Source organism: Drosophila serrata, unplaced genomic scaffold, assembly GCF_035046125.1.
Source record: "Drosophila serrata isolate PLE 108 unplaced genomic scaffold, ASM3504612v1 contig_382, whole genome shotgun sequence".
In the NCBI taxonomy this organism is placed as follows: Eukaryota; Metazoa; Arthropoda; class Insecta; order Diptera; family Drosophilidae; genus Drosophila; species Drosophila serrata.
The window spans coordinates 2853383-2872568 of NW_028257280.1; the positions used below are offsets into that span (position 1 = coordinate 2853383).

Below are 19186 nucleotides of genomic sequence, written 5' to 3' on the forward strand. Positions count from 1 at the left end.
AACTGCACGGCTAAGGACACGCGCACCCACCCACACACTCACCCACACAGGACAACGACTTGTGGGGAGACAGGGGGCAGGAAGCAGGTTAAAGGGGGTGTGGCATGTTATCAACAAATCTAACATGCGGCTTGTGCTAATTCACTGGCACAACCAAGCCAACCGCCAAACAGTCGACCACCGCCCTGCTTAGCGGTCATAAACTAAGGCACTATGGCCAGGATATTCCGAAATGATGGCGGGAGGACACTTCCGCTGGAGATGATTATGCGAGTCGACAGTCGACAGGCCGAAAGAAAAATGATCGTAAAAGTGCTTAAATTATTTAACAGTGTTTTTTGTGTTTAATGCACAAAACTTCTCTATGGCTGCGCGTAAAGCAAATTGTTGCCGGAAGTTGGCAAAAGTTGCAAAAGTATGCAACATGCAACTCGGGCTCGAATGCCGACAACTTAGAGGACAAACGAAGCGATTAATAGGGAAGGACACTGTGAAAAAATAATTAGATAAAGCAGTAAATAATATGAATCCTATATTTAGAGATTATTTGAGTTTATTATTATTTTAATAACTTGAAATATCTATAGGTTTTTCAATAATAGTCATTTTCTTTAGTGTATCTGCATATATATCCTTTGCCTCCTTGAACCTGCCACATAAATACAGCATTTTTCTATACACTGTACTGGTGGCAAATATGTGGTTGGTTTGTACAATTAACGCTTAGTTAGGGGTATAATTAACGCCGCGACTATGAGTTATGAGTCACTGTTTTTGAACGGAACCCGTTTAGGAAATTCCCCTTACTCAGGGGCCAGAAAATTGAATTTTTGCCCCATGCACTTGAACTCTGCTCCTCGAGTCCCCCCCTCTCCCCTTGGCCACTCCCTTGTAATTGGCCAAAGGGCAGCTAGCCGGCAATTGCTGTCTGTTTATCTACATTTGTTGCTGTTAGCGTTGTTAGCGTTGCATGTGTTAATTATATCGCGTTACGTTGCCATGTTTGCACTGGCATTTTGAATGTATTTTCGCTTCGCAGCTGAAAACGAGGCAAATGCACTCTGTCGAGCAGAATCCATTGGCTTGGCCAGTATTGGTGGTGGTGATGGTGGTGGTCAGTGGTGGTCACTGGTCAGTGGATCGATTGGAGCACGGAACGGGCTTGCTGTGGGCTGTGGGGGCCCGAAAATAAAACCGGCTCTGTGCCACCGCAGTCAGTGCGTAAACAAATCCATGATATTTGCTTGTGCCACCAAAGAGATGCTCGCTCATTATACTCTATTAAAGGGGTATTATTGGTTATAGATCTGATGGGTAAATAAATCTTTTTGAATTGAGCAGAATAGAAGGATTTTAAAATTAGTGTTAGTTTAGGGTTTTTCTGTAAAACAAACATATAGGAATATATTTTACATTTATGAATATTTGTATACCTTTGTAGGGTATTATAATTTTACTCAGAAGCTAAAACATTGAAGGAGTCATTTCCGACCCTATAAATCATATATATTCTTGATCAGCATCAACAGGCGAATCGATCTAGCTATGTCCGACAAATATTTAATTTTTTTTTAATTTTCACATTTTATAAGGTGTAAAATTTTGACATTTGAGTTTTGAAAAATTAAAAAAAATTTTAATTTCAAATAATTTTAAATTTAGTGTGCTGATTTATTAATATAATAAAAACTAGCATAGAACTGCTTTCCAAACTAAAATTAATGCTTTTTTGACTTAGTTATGGGTTTTTTAGGCTTCAATTTGTAGAACAAATTTTCATTTAGAAATATTGATAAAATTTTAATCAATAAATGGTATTCTAATTTTACTCAGAAGCTTGAAAAACATTGAAGGGATCATTTCCGACCCTATAAATCATATATATTCTTGATCAGCATTAAGAGCCGAATAGATCTGGCTACTTCCGGTAGAAAAACATTTTTTATCAATTTTTTCCAAATTTTATAAGACGTTAAAATAGAAAAATTATGATAAAAACTTCAAGTTCTTAAATTTTAAATTAAGTATGCAGTTTTATTAACCCAATAAAAATTAGCTTAGAAAACCTTTCCGAATTTAAATAAATGCTTTTTTGACTCAGTTATGAGTTTTTTAATCTTTAATATGTCGAATAAATTGTCATATAAAATATCGATAAATATCGATTCAATGAATGCGAATATTTGAAGCTTAGTTATGATCGATTTTCGATGAAGTCCTACAATTCTATTGCAAACTGAAAGAATATAAAATTTGGCATCCAAAAATATTTCTGGTTCTTTAATTCTCTGTTTATTTAAGATATTGTTACAATCAAACTAATCAGTTAATTATTTGACTTATTGAGATCAGAGAATTCTTTTGTTTAAATAAATCCCATAATAATTTCTAAAATCTGACAATAATTTTCCTTGATTCCTTAATTTACCCAGATATATTTGAAGGGTATTCCCCTCTTCGGGTTCCTTTGAAAGCCCTCCATTTTTTTTTTTTTCTTGTTCCTTTTGGGGTTTTGGTGGAATCAATGCTGCTGCGATTGGGACTTTGGCTCGGTGATGCTGATGCTGACGCTGGCGGTACGCCCAGCAGAGACGTCGCCGCCTCTGTCTCCGTCACCGTCACCGTCTCCGCCGGCGTCAGCGTCAGCGTCAACGGAGCGCAGCACGAACCTTCCGCGACGACGACAAGATCGAAGCAAGGCAGCGGAGAAATAAACGCCGCCCAAGAGGCAGGCCCGCAGCTGGCGATGAAAACAAACCCGTCGTGGCGCTCGCAGACACAAGACGCAGTTCCGAATCGATCCCGCACAGCTCGTGGAAATTCACTTAAATACTCAAATACTCAAAAAATAAATATACCCGAAAAAACGAGAAAAACTGAACAAAAAGTGCTCGCCCGAAAACGGAAGCAAACTAGCCAGCTAGCTGAAAAACGTAAATGAAATTTATTATTTGCTTCTCATCTTAGCGTGCCAATAAAACATTGCATTAAAATGCAAAAATATATATAAATAAAAGTATAAAGTGTGGGCGATAAACGGAAAATTGATTGAACAAGTTCGGCTTTATCGGGGGGCTTTACAATCACGCGATCTTCAATCGAAGCCGAGGGGAGGCAGTGTTAGTTATTTACATAACCCTTTGAGGGCCCTTGGGTCACTCGTGCGGACGTGACAGAAATTTCTGATAACGAAGGTCGTGGGTGACCCCATCCCCCCCCCCACACTTGAGATGTGGAAAATTTTTTGGGGGGGATTTCATAAAATTCCGCGACCAAATTTACCAAAAACTAAGCGGAAAAACACTACTTGAAGTGGAATAAATTCCAAACTCCTCCTCTCCTTCCCAATGAATTTTCAATTTCTACTAACAAGCCCAGTGAAACGGCAGTTTGTATTTAGTTTTTTTTTATGGCCTGTCGCTTCTCGGATTTTGATAAATTAATTCCAAATGTTAAATATTTTACGAACTTTTCACATGGTCAGCCATAAATTCTTCCCCTGAATTCATTAGCAATGCAAACGAGCTACCAAAACAAAAATAAAAAACATATATACAAAAATTTAAACGATTTGAAGTCAATCTTTTCAAATATGCCACATAAAGCACTAAATAGTCAGCTGGCAACAAAACGAACAGGTTTCCCGAACAAACCAACGCCGCACGCTGGCTAATTAAATATAGATTGGTCACCGATATTTACAATATGTTTTTGTTTATGTAAATTCCTCCCTAAACAATATCGCCGCCAAGATCTATCCAAGTCCCACGTGTGTTTCACCCGTTTTGTGACTATAAATAAAGCCTTTACCTGTAATTTAATATAGTTTTTGTGACTTTGGTAAATTAATAACAAATAACAATGAGAGTGGGCGAGGGGAGGGGCCTTGAGCTTGAGCCCTACAGCCGGGTGCAATTACCTGGGTTACCCCCCGGTCCCAGTGCTGTGTCACAATTTCCGCAAATTATATTAGTCGCTCGTAGCCGGTCGGCAGCTTATCCCCCAATCACAATCGCATCACCGTCCACATCATTTTCATTTTCATTTCCACTTCCAATTCCATTTCCATTTGCTGCCATTTTTCAGCCCAGCCCAGCCGAAAGAGTGAAAATTAATTAGTGCCGTTATAAATAAAGCATAACCATCGGACGGCCAAATCATTTGACATTCAGTCCCCCATCAGCCGTGGGACAGACGAGTGCCAGTGTAAGAGAGCGCGCGCGAAAGGGTGACGAATGAATCCCAAAAATTTCAACTAAACACAAAATACAAAATACAAAACACAAAAAAAAACAAAAAACAAAAATAGCAAAAAGCCCGGCCAAAAAGAAACACAAACTGAAAACGGAAAACAGAAAGCAGAAAGCGTAAACCGGAATCAAAACAAAAAGTAAAAGATTTGAAATAAACGCAAATCGCTTGGCGCCGGTTAAATTATCAAATCATTCACTAGTCACGTGATTAAATTCAAAATGAACTGCTGTTCAAAATGAAACTATAATTTATGGTTATATATATAGAGTGAATATATTTTAAAGTATTTAATCTGACCTAGAAATAAATTTACACAAACATATAGAAAGTTCCTAAAACATCACGTGTACAAAGAGTGATAGAATTCCTTCTTATAATAATTTTAAACTACATATTAAAACTTTTTAATACTAATTAAATTTTTGATTACTTCAATAATATAACAGTGCTTAATATTCAATATTAATGAAATTAAATTCCACATATAGCAATTGTAATAGCTTAGATGAAAGAAAGGTCATTCAAGGCAAAAATTCTGCTGCATTCCTTTTTAAAAGCAATATATGTAACTTATTATTATACAAGGTTTAAAACAATATTCAATTAGATACGAAATTTTGTTTGGGATAAAAATAAATAAAATAAATGTAACACATAAAACTTGAAAAGGACCACGCAACAGAAAAGTGAAAGGATTTTAGCCTTGAAAACTTAATTTCTTAGTAAAAGAAGTAATCCTTTCAAATAGAAATAATATATATATATAGTTCAGTTTTCAGCGAATTTTTAATCTGTAAGATAAACCCATGCGTTTCATCAACGAAATAATAAGCAGACAATTTTTAAATTAAAACAAACATGAAAGAAACAGAGAAATATTTGAAATAAAAAATCCCAAATCTTTAATCTTTATAAAATCAAAATGTAGTACTTTTTTGAGTCACAAATAAGTTCCTAGAAAAATTGTAACATTTAATATTTAAACCCATTATTCTTTCAAATCCCAAAAAATACAGTGTCATCCTTAAATATTGCCTTGAAATGCATATTCCTATGTCACTGCCACTGATGCTCTTTTGCAGCATCCACACAGTCATTGTTCCTTGTTCTCATCCCCATGCTTTTGTTTATTGCTAAATGCACTTTGACAAAGATATCGTATGTAGAAGATATATACTAAGGGGGTAGAGGAGGGAATATAGAATATAGCCGGGTGTCGCGTGTGGCGGCCGTTGCCATAAGAATTTAATTCTACAAAAGAGAAAATGGGCAGATAGCCAGCCAGGCAGACTCGCAAATAAACAGATAAATAAATATATTAAATATATATATAATATTGTAACAATGATGTGCCCGATTTATGCGTAATAAAAGCTAAAAATATATCTATGTCGCCGTGCTAATAAACAAAATCAACTTCTTCATTTCTTCCGCTAAATAAACACTCAGAAACATATCGGAATTCGTGCAAATTGACAACGGTGACACTTTCCCTTGGTGTGGATTTGATTGAAGGTAAGTGTGAATTGATTTACCTGGAATGCTTTAAATAAAGATCCGTGAATCAGAGATACTACGGAGCATCTGCGTGGCTGTCTCCCAGCGTGGATATAACTATTAACGGGCTCTGGGTTTGTGTATTGAGCATTGGGCATTGGGTGGGCGCTAAACATGCAAAACCCCCTTTGGCAACACTTTTTGCCGACGCGCATTTGTCATGCAATTTTAATCGCAATTGCATTTTTAATTTTCCTCTTCCACCTGAATAGAACTCTCTTCTACCCTATCCCCCCCTCCCCCTCCTGCCGCAAAAGCTGGCAAAGAAAAATGCTCGGAAAAAAAAGAGTGAAAATAAAAGCAAATAAATATTAAATGCAATACACTCAATACCCAGACAGGCAGACGGACAGCCGGCAGGGAACTGGCAAGCGAACTGAGAACTGAGAGCTGAGTCCCGAGGACCGACAGTGGGGTAAAAAGCGCACGAAAGCGGGCGCACAGTGGGCGGGAAATCGCCTGGCGGCGAGCTACTAACACATTGGCATACAGAGAATGCGAGATGGGACAGGATGCGAGCTAGCGAGCGAGCTATGCGTCCCATTTGCATAAATCTACATTTTAACTATTTTTTCATCCGTCCTCCGGCAGCTTCTCCTGGCTTTTATTTCGCCCCCAAAGACGCTGCTCTTAAAACGGAGGATTTTAAGGAGTCTAAACCGGGAGTTTAAATACTCTTTTTAACTAGCTATAAAGGAGGTATAATAATGATAGAATAATATCTCGAAATATTAATTTGTATTTATTTAAAATGGTTACCAAAGAGAACAAGCTTCCAGCTATCTTTGACAATGAAAGATTTAAATAAGAAATGCTTTTTTCAATATAATATTTATAATTAAGCCACAAATTCATTAATCCCTATCCTTAGGGTATATAGAAAATAAGGGAGCAAAGCCCCAGGACTAAAGAGACTATGGGTAACTTGATAAATATTCGCGCAATGCTGGCGTGAAATATGCAACGATATTTCTTGTGCAACTACCAATGCAGCAAAAAAAAAAAAACCGGCAAAAGCAGCAACAACAACAACAGCTGTCATCCAAGTGGCCAAGTATTGGGTATTCGAATTGGAATTGGAATTAAAATTGGTTTTATTTTTAGAGCCGAACCAACATCGGGCATGCGAAGTTTTTAAAATGAGTTGCATCGATTGAAAAGCGTACATGTCAGAATTTGTGACAAACATTGACTAATTAAACATGAGCCCGCATCGGACAGATTGTCAGACTGGTATTAACATTCAACCCGCCAATAATAAGGACAAAACTCAAACTTCTGCACTGAAAAATAAAACTTAACCGTGTGTTTTAAAGATATACAAGATTTCTATGGAGGAAATTACAAGATTACTATGAATTTGGGGAATAAATATACAAGTAGGGAAAGTCTACGTTTGACTTATCAATGATTTTATTTAAAATCAAAAGATATTTATGGGTTTTTGTGACTATTTTACGAGTGTACCCACGAATGGTTCAATGTAACCACAACAACCGCAACCTGCGACCGCACAGCAAACCGAATAATGAAGTCAAATCCTCAATATAAACACACACAGTACACACACACACACACTCTGGGAGCATATTTCATGAATATTTCATCGAGACGAGAGCATTGTTGATGGCAATTTAATGCCAATACTCGAATGGTTTTTTCTTGTTATTGCTCTTGTTAATTTTTATACATTTCTGTTGACATCTGACAGGTCATGAATGAAAGCGCGAGCTACCATGGATTTTTCCTCGCACATCTTCCCAATTTTTCCGCTCGCTTTTCATGCAATATTTTCTTATGCGAAATTACAATAATTTTACAAAGTAGTCAATTAGCATGAGAACAACGACAGGCCCCCTCAGACAATCGCGTGACAAGTGCAAGTGGCGAGAACTTAACATTGTTTATTCAGTAAACTTTAACGAAAATTCACTTAATTCTCACATCATTTTGTTTAAAAGGGGGAAGGTTAAATAATAGTAGAGAGAGGGGTTTCTTTAAGAATGTAATGTATTTTATAGAGTTAAGAAATATTTTTTGAATGAGTTGTTGGCTTATCATTTCTTCTTAAACTAAAGCACTCTCTTAATTTATGTAGAATAGAATTCTTCCCTTAATATATATTCTTAATTTCTTGCTTAAATCCAATTTAAACTCCAAACTGTATTTTTTTATGGGAAATAAATATCTTAATTCCCCCCAAGTCACGAGTGCTATGTAAGCATTAACTCCGCCTGCTATCTGTGCAGCAGCAGCAGCAGCAGCAGCAGCAGCATAGAGTTCGCCTCGGCAATCAGGCAATGGAAAAACAGCACATGACCACTATATCAACCACTCGGAAAAACAAACCAAACCCGATTGCTAAACCACGTGACTGAAACGATACCGGTTGCCAATAATCTGCAGACTGATTTCCAGTCTCAAAATAGCCACTCAGCCAAGCGACGAAAATAACATTTTCATTTTTGGCTCGACTTTGATGTCAATAGCAAAACTGCAGGCAGTCAGCATTTACATACTCGCAGTTAAAAATATATAAATGAAATATTAAATACTACAGAGGCAATAAACTTATTATGGAAATTCAGAGAAGATCGGTTGATTGACTTAAGGCTATAAATACTTGACATTGACACCTTGCTGCAAGTGGCCTGGATAAATTGAATTGTTGATTTTGTTAATTATTTGGCCAGTGCAGATAGTAAACATTAAAGCCTCAGTCTCTGAATCTCTGAGTCATGTGGACTTTGCACTGAGGCTGCACTCGAGTAAATTTACTTTGCCAGATGATTGTGATTATTTATTTTTGTATTTTTGGTCTGCTCAGCAAAAAACCGTAGCAACTTCTAGCTATTTCGATTGATTAATTGACATCACATGAGGCGACTCTACTATTTTTAAATCGAATCGAAGCGGTGTCATTAAAAATGAATAAAAACTAGTTCCCATAGAGCGAAACTCTTGCCGGTTTTTTTTTATTTTTTATTTTTGGCTAATCAATACAGATCGATGGCAGAGAATTCGCAGACATTTCACAAAAGTTGAATGACTTGCCGGCGAGTTCGGTTACCTTTTTTGGGGCCCCTCTAATACTGATTGCATATGACCCAAATTGGGTTTAAGTCGATTAAAAGAAGGCATTATGCCTACCGGGGCATGCCGTGCAATCAGAAATCGAATTGCCATCGAACAAACAAGCAACCAAAATAACCAAAAGGAGCAACAGAGTCTCAGGGCCATGCAACATGCATTCTGCAGCAGGCATTTATCAATGAAAATGCAATAATAAAAAAAGGAAAACATTTTGCAGTTTGCATGGCTGTTAGTTCATTGAACTCCAAGCACACACAAACACGCACAAAAGACGTCCTCGGGCTAAATGCAACTTACCTGTTCCATTTCATTTCATTTTGGATTCATTTCGATTCATTTGTCTGCCTGCAGAAATCACCAAGGAACCAGAAGGGACTTCTTGCGTCTTTAAGCCAAATCTTAGCCGCTTCGTAACTTGACCTGCAGCAAGTTCTTTTGCTTATAAGCCACGTCGCTCTCCCCGCAATCGGACAGCCGTGATAAATGTGACAACAACAGGCCAATAGGCGGCATCCAGCTGGGCATCATATCCTCATACTCCATACCCCTATACCATTCCCCATTCCGCATCACAGACCATCCAGATCCACTCGTTTCAACACACTGAGAACAATTTCCTTACCCGTGAAGAGAGGTGTTTAAAAAGTGAGTTCAAGAGATGAGAAATCGAAGTACATTTATAAGATTTGCTTAGTTTTTTAGTTGTCAGATAAAAAAGTAAATAATTCCAAAGATATCTACATTGTTTTATAGCTTAATGTTCTTTTTAATTAGCACTTGCATGAACTGGTTGAGAATTATAATAAAATAGAGCTTCTTTTGACCATTTCAACAATTTAGAATCAACAATGGATAATGAACTCACAATGTCATATCTATCATAAATAGAGGATATAATAATACTGTTTACAAAATTAATTACCTTATAAACAGACTTTTTAAGCAACTTTTAACCCCCAACACAAATGTATTTCTTTGTTTATTCCTTTCCAAGTCAAATATATTTTTAATCGGCTCAAGTCTCACACCTTTTCTCCCAGTGTCCTGGGCCCAGCCCAGCCCATATTTTCTCCCCTCCCTCCTAACGACTTGTCATTTCAATTCCATTTGGCCAAAGTTGAGATCCAGTCGCTGTGCTTAAGTGCAGTCCCAGTCCCAATTTCCAGACACAGACGCAGCTCCAGGCCAGCGGGCCATCCTCAACACTATTAACAACCGTCGCCGTCTCCGTCTCCGTCGTCTTCTTCCCCACCTTCTTGGCTTCTGGGCCAACTCTCGTATTTCAACTTCTGGCTAATTGTTGTTGGCATGGCGACGGTGACGGCTTTTGGACGCTGCCTGAATATTATTATTCCCGGCTAATGCGATGCTCCGGCTATTTGAAGTTGAATCGCGGTGCTACGTGCATAAAATTGCGGCGATCTTTTTGCTCTAATCATAAGCATTGGGCACGGTTCGCATTTTAATTGCGCTTCGATTGGACAAAATGTTGCAGCGGTTTTTAAAGTCGATTGCATGATACCCCTCATATCTTTAAGCAATGCCAAGTGGAGTTGAAACCACATTGAATAAGAAGAAATATGAAATTGCACAAACTTTGGGGCACCCTTTCGTTAGCTCTGATTGCCTCAATCAATGGAGAAGCTAGTTGCCTGTGTTGCAAATCAGTCCCAAGCTAAACCACACTCGGGACTCGGGCAGGAGGAGAAATGGAAAGAATACAAAAAAAAAATCCATAACAAAGTAATCAATGAAAGTTGGTTGGGAAATAGGGCCAAGCCAAGTGAGTAACCCAGAAGCTCCAGACGGAAGCCGAACACAGTTTCTTGTGGCTTCCACTTCTGTTTGGCCAACACGCTAAGCAGACAGCAAACCAACCCAACACAGTTCCGACCAACTCGAGCGAAATCAAATCAAAGCACTCAAAAAAATGGGACTTTAAAGATCTATCTACAATTCTAAGGTAATTTTTAAGAACATTATTATAATTTTAAAGAGAAAAATCAGAGTTAAAGTTTAAACAACACCCCTTAGTAAAATGCAGTCAGAACTTTAAGCCTTCAACTAGCCTTTAAATGTTTCTCTAACTTTTGGGATTAACATTATTTAAAAGTAACTATAGAATTGTAATTAATTTTCGTAAACTATTATGTATTTTAATCTTCCATTTTTTTCTTGTGCATTACAATCCTGTTCGACATTGGTGGCTTCCTTTTCAGCAGATTCTCCTTGTGCCTGGCCGACACTCGAACGGCAAAAACAAGAACTGCCGCAATGAAGTGGCAGGCAGCAGTGTTGCTGATAGTTTTGTGGCAAAGTTTGCAACGCTGAAAGCCCGCCGCCAGTTATCAGAGCCACATTTGCTTTGTTCTATTTGGCGGGACCGAAATGATTGGTGCTCGCCGCTGGCAACTGATCGAATTGCTTGCCACATGCAACACACACAACACACACACACACACACACACATCCACACAGAATGAAAACGGGCTGAAAAATACTGTTTTCCATTTCTGCTTCCTTTTTTTTTGTCGCCCATTTTAGGCGATGCCATTATGTGGCATAATTTTTATTGTTCGCTGGGCATACGGGGCGTATGATGATAAAGCAATTTAAATTTCTGCCAGTGCCGCCATTAAATTACACAAAATCACACAAATGGAAACCGAATGCAAAACTTTGCAGTCAAGTACGTCTTTTGTTCCTGACGTCACGACATTAAGGCAGGAAAACTCTCGAGGGTGTAACGCCTTGAAGTATGCTGCACATGCTCTGCCTGCCCTCCAGCTGCACGCAACATGCTCATAAAAATTAGAGACCCCCGAAGCCAAAGCCAAAGCCAGACCCAGAAGTGAACTGAACTGAGTTGCTCTTCAAGTTGCATGCAACATCGCTATTTATGAACTCAACGAGCAGGACGTTCCAGGACCGCCCCCTTTCTTCGTCCTGAGTGCTCTAAATGTGTGTAAGGATGAGTGTGTCTATGTTGGCTATGTGTGTGCTCTCGACATGGGCCCAAAACATGCTCCATAAATCGCCACAGATAAATTTGTGTTCTGTTCTTTTGATTTCGTTTTGCTCTTCTTGGCCCTGTCGCGTCCAAAAATTATTATTATCGCTCTCTGCCAAGAGAGGTATAGTTACAGATTAAAGGAGTTTGCTGCATTTAGAAGATAACATTAACAAATATATAGATGATTCAAATATGTTTTAATTTTTGGATGTAAAGTGTTTAAATACAAAAGTTAAGCTTTAATTTGTACAAATCATTTGGGGAATGCAACAATTATGCCTATATGACTTTGTGATTTAAAAAATTTATTTATTTTGTTAAGCTTTTGTTCTGATAATGATTGTATATATTTTTTAAGAAACCAATGTTAAAGTACAGAATGAATTATGTAATTCGTGTTTGTCACTTATAAAATGCAAACATTGTGCAGTTATGACATTGTTTATGGTATGTTTCATTAGAGATTTTTTCTGTAATTCTATAATAAAGTCACACAGTACCAAGTTAATATTGATAATAAAATCCTATTCAAAAAACTACACCTTGAACGTTTCCAACTCTATAGTAAATCTGATATTATTTAATTTTAACTGAAAAAGTAACTTAAGCAGTCTGCCAAAATCTCTATACAATGAATTTGCACCGAAAAAAAAGTGTATCGAACTTTCATCTTTGGCCAGGCCTTTTGCATTTGTCTCTGTTGTAAATGCAGCCGGCAGGCCGAAAAGTACATACAAGAAATTGTTTTCATGCTCTTTGGCCAGGCAACAGAACGAAACAACCGGCTAACCGACCAGACCCACTTTATTTATGTCAATCTCTGTGTCCGCTGCTGCCCCTTTTGGCCCTGAAGGACCTGGTCCTGGAGCTGGACCTGGCCTGGCCTGGAGCGCTTTGCTGCTCCTGCTTCGGGGATCATAAATCTTGGGAAGGCAGTAGGCGCTGAAAGTGCATATATATATACATATATATTATAAATAATGAGCGGGCGTTGTTATAGGGCCACGCCCTCTTTTCGTCCAGGCATTGTTTGGTAGTACATGCATTTAATTATTTATATTATATATTTTTCGCAGACATTTTTTTGTGCAATACTGCAAATTCCTTTTGAGCCTTTGTCCTTTGAACTCACTCTCTGTTTATTTTAAGCGTTGTTTATTTTTCTGCAGCTTTGCATTGATATGAATATGCGCTCAAATTAATTACATTCTTAATCCCAGACCAGGCGTAAGCTAAAATATAATAATCCGCGTTCAATGTCCAGCCATGTGAAATGTGGTCCATGGTCTCTCTGTATCTGAACTTCATGTAATTCCCCCTGAAACGAGCTTAGTGGTTATGATCACGTGCTTTACTGTTGCAGTCGAGTAAATATCCAACGATCATGAATAACACCAAGTAAATATTAATACAGCTGCCACTGGGCTGAGTCAGGGAAGCACCAAAAAGTGGGTATAAAATAAGCACATGATAAATGCTAAGACCAGACTCCCTTTTTTTAGTCAGACAATAATGACAAATAAATGGTATAAATTGTGCAAATATATTACGCTGGCTTTAAAAAGCTTGCAAACAAACAAATTTTTCAATTTTAATATTTATTCAGCTCAAAAGAAATTCAGTGAAACCAAAGCCATTTAAATTGAATCGTTTTTTAAGCATATTCCCGGCTCTGTCACTGTCATTGTGGGAGTCATTAAAAATAATTAATAATGAATGGAAATATACCATTTCTGGTATGGAAAATTGAAACTGTGTGTGTTGGCTTGAGCTGCAATTAAACCATTCAGCATTTACCAATTTTCCGTCTCTTGTTTTTTGTTGTTTTCCCTGAAATGCAACGCATTTTAATTGCTTGTCAGAGAGAGAGTGCGTTTTGCGGCCCCTGGAGCTACATCGCTCATTGTTGTTACTGCGGACGGAGCATTTAATTTGCTGCTGCACAGCATGCACGTGTCACAATAAAAAATCACTCAAGTGCAATCCTCCGCCGCCCTTCAAACAAATGAATCGCCACTAAAGTCGACCCAGACGCACTTCGTTAGCCATCGACGCGTCCTCGGGGGTCTCATTCTCCACTGTATTTTCCAGTATTTTCCGAAGGGTTTTCAGACCCACAAACCATCAGGCGGCTTTCAGGGTTTCAGGGTTTCAGGGTTTCGGGATCGCGGTCAGGGCGGCAATGACAATGGCCACTGTGTATCTGAGTGGCTCGGTTTACTTGTTTGCCTGTCGGTTGCCGAGAACACAAGAACTCAATTTGTTGATAAAAAATAAATAAATGCAATAATACAGACGCCGTGTCGAGTGCAACTGCGGCAAACTTATACTTTAACGCGGAGAAGATCTGTCATAAAGCAAGCCCGATATCTACAATGACTTAAAGATAAGACAAGGGTTTATCTCCTCTCGGGGGTTGTGTAATGCGAATGTTTGAAAACGTGAATGATAATTCATGAAAAGCAAATTATATTTACTTTATTCATCATCAGGGACAGTGCCAGAATTCCCAGACAGACTGATAAAGGAATTAAGAATTTGGTATATTCACAAGCAGGCGGTTTGAGATTTTATTCTCAGGAAATATTTGGTTAAGTTAATCTGCCTGAGTTCCCAGAAATTGCGCGAAAACCAAATAAGTTTTTGATTAATGTTTTCTCTTTGTAATAAATTTCATAATTTAAACAAATAGAAAGATGCATTGAGGCTTAAATACTTTGTTTCGGAGCAGGAAATCTTTGGGATTTAGGAATAAGCTTATTCTTTACAGTTCCTTTACAATCCTTAAATCATTTTCTTCATTTTCAAGAAAAGATCATAAGATCTGGTTGTTCATTTTCATATATTACGGATAATAGTAGACCCATTTCTTCGACTAAATAAACACTTTGTTCAATTATTAGCATAATTTGTTTCTTCAATAATAAAAACAATACATTTTAAATTGTTATTGTGTATTTGACATTTTGATACAATACAATTAACCACGTGCGTAAATTCAGAATTGTTTTTCAAAAAGTTTGGCTTGCTGTCGTCAGCAGACTTTCTTGGTTCATCTGTTTTGCTCTTTACTTAGTCACAACTTTATCAAGACAATAGTGTTATGGCCAATTAGAATAATCTTGGTCACGAGATTATTGAATCAAAACCAACTATACAATCAGACGGCACTTCAATTTTAACATTTATTGGGTACTTAAAGATAGACGGACAATCATAACAAATGATCGAATAACAATTTGTTAATAAAAAAATAAATATGGCCACCGTGATAATTTGTTAAGAACAAATATGTCTGCCGCAATAATTCTTTATCAAGAATACTTAAGTAGAAAGCTGATAATTAAGCTGATAAAATACAGTTTCTTCGGGGAAAAACCAATTAGAATACGATAATAATCAGTAGTTGAATTTTAATTTGGAAATCACTTAATTAAATATCAAATCGTTTACCAAAATAACTTTCCATCAGCGAAAGCAAAGGAAATAACCTAAAGTTGGAAAAAATTTAAGATGAGTAATGGAGCCCTTTTTGTTTTGTGGGAAAAAACCCCAACATTTGGTTATCAAGAAATAACAATCAAGGGTAATGTACCAGTTACCAGGAAGCAGACTAATGGAAAGGTTAACTGATTTTAATGTAAAAAAAAAATCATACAATTAAATCGAGACCAGCAATTCAAGTGCATAAAAACGTGTTCGTACAGTATCCATTTTGGCAGTGCCCTGTATTGTTTTGAGGTTTGTTTTGTATTACCAATTAGTTTCGGCCCGATGTGTGACACTTTACACGCGAAAACACGCAAATGAATGCCGATGGCTGATGGCTGATGGCTGATAGATACCCGATGGTTCAGAGAGATAGCACCACTCAGCGGGCCCAGTTGATTGTTTATTGTTATCGCCTCTGGGAGGCTGTCTGGTGGGTGAGGTTATTATTTCTATTTTCTAGTAACCATTTTTACATTTCGAGTTGTTTGTTTCAACTAATTGAAACGATGCCCACACACACACATGATGATGATGATGAAGTGTCTGTTAGACAAATAGATTTAATTTGGCAGACATTTTTGATTACTTTAATTTGCTCAGCTAAAACCTTTGGCTTTTAATGTGGTGAGGAATTTGTATAATTCAAAATCCAATTTAAATTTGTAAGCACACACAGACACACATATATAAATATGTATAAACAATACAGAAAGCAATCAAATTGTGCAGTCAAATGAACTATAAAGTATCTCAGATTTGTGCTTTTTGCTGTATGCATTTTCTCTCTATGCCTCAGGGCTCTATGTCCAGTGCACAGAAATGAGTATTTGTTATTTATTCAACTACAATCAACTTGATCTTGGTGTTGCACCTTGGAAAATGAAATATTTTTAATTATATTATTAAAGAAAACTTAATTATTTTATGTCAACAACTTCAAATAAAATCATCTGTTAAGGGATAAGGGAAGAATATCCATTATACCTTTTCCTATTTCTTCTTACAAATTCTTTTGAAAATACCCAATATTTTTATTGTGTACTCTAAAAAATTGCGAAATGATCAATATTTACCCAATTGAACTCGGCACACACACACACACACTGTGCATTCGACAAATATTAACACTGAACAATATTCATTCATTGTGTCATAGAGCTAATCGATGGTTATATTACCAACAATTAGTCGGCAAACAGCCAACGTTCCACAATAGCCACATCAGAGGAAAATGGAGCAGCGGAACCTCCTCTACTAATCATCTCTAGACTCAGAGAGTCTCAGAGGAGGCGGCTGGAATTTAATTAACTTGGCAACGCGGCGCAAAATTAGCATAAATCATTTAATTAAAGGTAAGTGCTGACGAGTGGCAAGCGAGGTAGAGATTCCGCCCAGAAGAGAGAGTGCGGGTGTGAAAAATGGTTCCTAGAATCATGTGTTAATTTTTTAATGACATTTGATAAATACTTCAAGCTGTGCTACGGAAGCTGCCTCGTTGTTTCTAGTTAGAGACTCGAATTAAATTAATCCCGGGTGTTACAGTTCATTTAATTTTCGTATCATAATGGAATTGTCAAAATATTGCACATTTCGAATGAATACTCAAAATGCCTGTAGAAAAAATGCAAATGAGTAGAGACGAGCAGGTGTGTCATATTTTCGGAAATTCTATTTTCCTGGGCAATTAGGCAAAAACAAAACTAACATAAAATGCATCAAAGCCGGCTTAACAATTGCCCTCAGAATACACACACTTTCAAAACTATTCAAGCAAAAAAATAAACGCAACAGCTGCAAAAATTTAACTAAAAACATAACAATGCAAAGGCAGAAAGAGGGGAAAGTGGAGCTATAGTTGATGTAGTTGTTGCTGCTATTGTTATTGTGGTAAATAAATAAAAACCGCATCAAAACTATTGTAATAAAAACATTTTCATTCGCATTTTCACAATGAGCACAATTGCAAATTGATTTGTGTGGTTCTGCACAAAATTTTTGCAGTTCTTTGCTCGTCGCTCTTCCGTTCAACCATCACCAAAGAGGGTAAAAACATAAATAATATTGCAACTATAATAATACATTCAAAAAAAAAAAAACAAGAAAGAAAAAATAACATACCATTTCAAAAACAAACAAAAGTATACAGAAAAACAATCAGGACAACAAAAATATGGCTGCCGCTGCAAATAAATTGAATATTTTTCACAAAGCTTATAAATTTTTGATAACGATTTCGCTGTTGAATATTTAAGCATTAAGCAAACAGTGCTCTCATCAGCTAGTGAATAAAACCTGATGCAGTTTAAATTAACTTATGCTTAATCCGAAAAATGCGTAAAATACGCTATGTACTCAAATAAGTACAAATAATATTTGCAGTAAATATTAGCTTAGCAGGATTACAAATAGGATTTAAAGAACGAACATTATTTTATTTGATTTAAATGTGCATTAATTCATTCTCTTTTATTTTAACTGATTTGTATGTTTTAAACAAGGTATTATTTAAAGCGGATTCCATTTAATACGAAACTCTTTCAGAGGCTATCAAAAGACATTTTAACTTGAGGCTTATCCCCTTAGCAACTCTCAAGGATCAAACACAAGGAAATTTAATAAACTTTATGGAAAGTAAAAGCTGCGTTCTGTTATGCAACCTTATTGAATGTCAATGAACCGGCAAAGTCAATAGAATTTTTATGATTTGAGCCTCTTACAACTTTTATACATAAATTAACAAATGCAGGAGAAGAGAACCGCTTGGCTCAGCGTAAATTTCAATTAGTTGGCCATGTTAAAAGGGAGGCAACGGCAACTTTTTGGCCGTTATGTTTTTGGATTTTGTTTTCCGTTTTCCGTGTGGCTAAGCCGGTAGGAAACCGGCAACAGCATCCGCATAAATTTTGCATATTTATAGGGACATAAAGCCCCTTTTAAAGCCACCCACTCACATTGATATGTATGTAGGTATATATGCACTTGTTGAAAAGGACGAAGGAGGAGGAGGAGCGAGCACCTTTGGCAATTGCCAGGACGGCCTCGGCCCTTGTTGGTGTGAAAAATGAAACATAAATTAAATCTGCTACACCAAAATCAGCCCCACAATGCCAGCTTAGGGCTTAGGAGGATATTTAAGCGCCTGCTCCTGACGCCTCCTTTTTTCACTTTATGATTTCAGCCAAATGAAAATTTATGAAGCAGATGGCACACAACCTGATGCCAAAGCTAAATCTAAAGCCAAAGCTAAAGCCACTCGAATATGAACTTGAAATTTGTGGTGGCAAAGTTTTTTGTGGCAAATGAAAATTATGCCTCATTAAATAACCAAGTGGTAGCCATAAATTACACTTTACATTGCCATAAACTCCTGTACGTTGCTCTCTCTTCGAGTGATCAGGAATATATATCATGCAAACGAAGTTAATCATGACTGCAGAGTAGTAAAAGCAAAAACCTCTCGCAGCCTTACGCCGCATTAAGTCCACTTACAACCGGCAGTAATTAGTTAGAACTACGTATGAACTACGGATGAGTTATGGGCCTCAGCTCTCATTTAGATAAAGTCTCTGGCAAGGAAAAACACTTCCGATTAAGTGCTCTAGGTCGAGGCAACTTCCCACCCACAATGATGATGTTGGGGAGCTATCTTCACTACAACAACTGACTGACTGACTGACGACGTGTTAGCTCATTATATTGTATTATTTTATTGTCTGGCAAACATTTGTGTCTAGCGCGATTCCATTTAACTCGATATTCAAGTACAACAAGAACAAC

At 37.2% G+C, this 19186-nt stretch overlaps 1 protein-coding gene across 1 annotated transcript in view; it reads left to right on the top strand.

The window, feature by feature from the left end:
• The first annotated feature begins 2663 nt into the window (after positions 1-2663).
• Positions 2664-19186, top strand: part of LOC110186821 (sodium-coupled monocarboxylate transporter 1) — a 39469-nt gene continuing 22946 nt past the window's right edge. The window contains exons 1-2 of the mRNA XM_020956109.2: positions 2664-2933; positions 5704-5769. The gene's annotated coding sequence lies outside the window, so the exon portion shown is untranslated. The remainder of the gene's footprint in view (positions 2934-5703; positions 5770-19186) is intronic.